The sequence below is a fragment of the Limulus polyphemus genome, unplaced genomic scaffold (assembly GCF_000517525.1).
Source record: "Limulus polyphemus unplaced genomic scaffold, Limulus_polyphemus-2.1.2 Scaffold5992, whole genome shotgun sequence".
Taxonomy (NCBI): domain Eukaryota; kingdom Metazoa; phylum Arthropoda; class Merostomata; order Xiphosura; family Limulidae; genus Limulus; species Limulus polyphemus.
This window is the reverse complement of record NW_013671602.1, coordinates 47,420-51,051: the sequence shown is the minus strand read 5'-3', so window position 1 is coordinate 51,051 and position 3,632 is coordinate 47,420. Positions and strand designations below refer to the sequence as shown.

Sequence of the window (3,632 nt, the reverse complement as noted above, 5' to 3'; positions counted from 1 at the left end):
AAAAGTTGTTATTTGGGGTGGGAAACATATTAAATCTTATACCATCTACAGACAGATAAACTGGCTGAGAGTTGTATAAAAAGTTGTTATTTGGGATGGAAAACATATGAAACCTTATACCATCTACAGACAGATAAACTGGCTGTGAGTTGTATAAAAGTTGTTATTTGGGGTGGAAAACATATGAAACCTTATACCATCTACAGACAGATAAACTGGCTGAGAGTTGTATAAAAGTTGTTATTTGGGATGGAAAACATATGAAACCTTATACCATCTACAGACAGATAAACTGGCTGAGAGTTGTATAAAAGTTGTTATTTGGGGTGGAAAACATATGAAACCTTATACCATCTACAGACAGATAAACTGGCTGAGAAGATTACAAAATAATAGAAAAAAAAAGCTTGATATGTATGTACGAAGACAATGATTGAGACGAACTCTTTTCCTACTTGATGTTGTATAAAATATTTGAATTTACTGATATGAAATTTCATAGGAGTACTTACTCACTTAGCCATTTCAACCAAGAAGACGAGGTACGGAACTGATATCCACCATCAATTAGTCAACCACTCAGTTCAAGACCATATTTAGTGGTTGTAATAGTAAACTAGATATATCAGGTATATCACCACGGAGTTGGGACTCGTGCCAAGTATGTAGATAAGTTGATAGTTTACATCACAATGGAGATACTACATCTGAATACTGGTTAGATGGGAATCCATCAGCTGATGCAAATATTTTCCTTCTGGGAAAACAAAAGTTTAATATACTTTCATTTTAAACTACAAACAATGCACTAACTGTTCCTTTGTTTCAGTTATTGTAAGTCTACATTTATAGTTAAATTTAAAGTTACAAATGATTTCATTTTGGCTTATAATTTCATAACTTTATTGAAGGACAGAATCAGAAAGATTCAAAGTTAAAGCTGTACTTGTAAAAGAAACAAAAGTAAAACTGCTTTACTATGATACAAAAGAGTAAAAAATATAGGAACCGGTAAAGCAAGTCCATGTCAGTTGGTGGAGAAGCATGTACCTATAAAATATGTTATTTTATAAAAAGCTGTTATTATTTCTTCCACTTACATAAGAGAGTAGAAATATTTCAAAGTTAAGATTGCTCTTGTAAGACAAGGTGATACAAAACTCTGAGTTTATTTTGGTGTGAAGAGGCACACGGTTTAGGATTAGCGAAACAACTTTACTTCAGTCGTATGCAACTGCAAAAAATTAAGTTTGACGATTAATGACAGTGAAAAGGTAAAGATTTCTGCAAGTTTTGCAAAAATATTCACAAAATAACGAAGTATACTGATAGCTTTTAATATCGTGAAGCTACACACAGACAAGCTATTTTTCAAAATGCATCTTTTTCCTGCCATTAGATTCCTCTCACATTTTCTTCCATATTTATGAAGCTATTTACTCACCTTGCTCATTGTGTTCTACCTACACGTTATCTCAGAAGGCACATAAATAACCGTTCTTGTTAATTCTCGTAATCTGCCATTACCAGTGTCGTGCTCTGGCACGAAAGCCTCCAACAGGCTGGACAACAGTGTTCGAAGAAGCACTAAAAGACTCTACTGGGTACTGATTAAAAAAATATCTAGAATTTTATAAGACATGAAACCAACTATAGTTCATTTTACTGCTGTTAAAGAAGTGGAAATTACCAAGATGATTTATTTTCACTGTTATAAACATCATATTGACAGTTACAGTAGCTGTCAGAGCCGAAAACTTTGGTTGGTGTATATTAGGATTATGATGTTCTGGATAAACCAAGATAATGAAGAAGCATCTTTAAGAAAAATTATAAGGTCTTTCATAAAGGCTGGGAAAGTTAAAGATGGGAAGAGACCATTTTGTTTAAAAGATATGAACAGTGCATTTAGAAAATATGGGATATCACAAATGTTGGTAAAGACATGATTGGGTTAAGAAGCTAGAAAAAAAAAAGAACATTCACTGGCACTTTTATAGGCTTTCTGACTCGGTCATCAACATCAACACGGATAGGTACAGGTTGATTAATTTAACTGCTAGTATCGGAGACTATAATTCTAGAGAAGTTAGCTGGATAAATTTGTCTCCTTCACATGAGGCTGAAGATTTTCTTGAGATCGTGAGAGTATTACTTTATCACCCCAGATGTCAAAGAAACTATGAGACAAGACACTATTTTAAACCTTGTTTTCTCATAGATAAGGATGTGATGAGCACGTTAATGCACTTTTGTTTAAAGTGAAACTACCTGATGGATAACTAATTTATCGTAAAAAAGATTGGGTTACCTAAACTAAATAAGTAAAAACATAAATAAATTAATAATAAAGTCAAATGACTATCAATTAAAAAAAAACAAAAAAACAAGCTTATAAACATATGAAACTTACTGGTAAAATTAGGGATGTTAATGTTTATCGGAATTTAGGAGAAATATTGAAAAAAAGCTATTGTTATGGCTAAAATAGAATATAGAGTCTATTATTTTAAAATGTCGTCTTTGACTTGAAGAGTTCTTATATTTATGTTAAACGTAAAAAAAACAGTTGACAAACATTAGTACTGTCATGAATTGACTAGTAGAGTATTTAAAGCTAATTCTTTATACAATAGCCATGCTAATTATAAACAACAGTACAGAATAAAAAGGGCCAAAAGTTAGACATTAATAAATAAAATACCTTGTTCACCTGTGCAGGATCCAGTGTTACTGCACTGCTCATATCTGCCCACAACTGTCTGTTCTAAATCAGTGAAGAAACTGAACAAATAGATAGTTGGAGCTCTAAAGTTATCTTTTAGAAAATAGTGGTCATTGAACAATATCCAGTGGTTAAAAAAGTGATCCTCATGTACTGTGTTGGATTTTTAAAGGAGGGGTAAAGGAAAGAATCAGAAAATTACTTTAAGTTTGGCATGTTGGTATTAGAATCTAATGTCAGAGCTCACTTAAAAGCAGTCAATAAATGAGTGCTATTCAAGTACAATAACATCAATAGGTAAGTCTGAAGTACCCACAAAAGACACTTCAGAATGGATAATCAAGGAATAAATTATATATATGGGCAGCAAAAGAAAAATAGAAGTGAATAAATAAAATAATATCTTTATTCACAACGAATAACAGTGTTTGTCACTAAACTGGCCGGCTTTTCACTTACTGTTGTGACTTTAACTGACTGCTAGAGTAGGTGAAGTCTTTTCAAGACAAGAGAAACCCTGTAACAACCCACTTTTATAGTCAGGCAAGAGCCATCGTGCAGTATCCAAAAAGTCATTAGGTTAATTACTTCCACTACATATCCACATATTTCTGTTTCACTTGTTTTAATAAGCTAGGTTTAATCAGAAATATGTACGTACTAGAAGCTAGGTTTAATCAGGAATATGTACATACTAGAAGCTAGGTTTAAACAGGAATATGTACATACTAGAAGCTAGGTTTAATCAGGAATATGTACATACTAGAAGCTAGGTTTAAACAGGAATATGTACATACTAGAAGCTAGGTTTAATCAGGAATATGTACATACTAGAAACAAGGTTTAAACAGGAATATGTACATACTAGAAACAAGGTTTAAACAGGAATATGTACATACTAGAAACA

The 3,632-nt window shown here is 32.3% G+C and overlaps 1 long non-coding RNA gene across 2 annotated transcripts in view; it reads right to left on the bottom strand.

The window, feature by feature from the left end:
* Window positions 1-512: 512 nt before the first annotated feature.
* The window catches only part of LOC111089354, a 10,154-nt gene continuing 7,034 nt past the window's right edge, over window positions 513-3,632 (bottom strand). Inside the window, exon 3 of one of the 2 annotated variants that reach the window (XR_002613623.1) lies at window positions 513-757. This is a non-coding gene — a long non-coding RNA (uncharacterized LOC111089354). The remainder of the gene's footprint in view (window positions 758-3,632) is intronic. The other variant, XR_002613622.1, reaches the window with a different exon arrangement.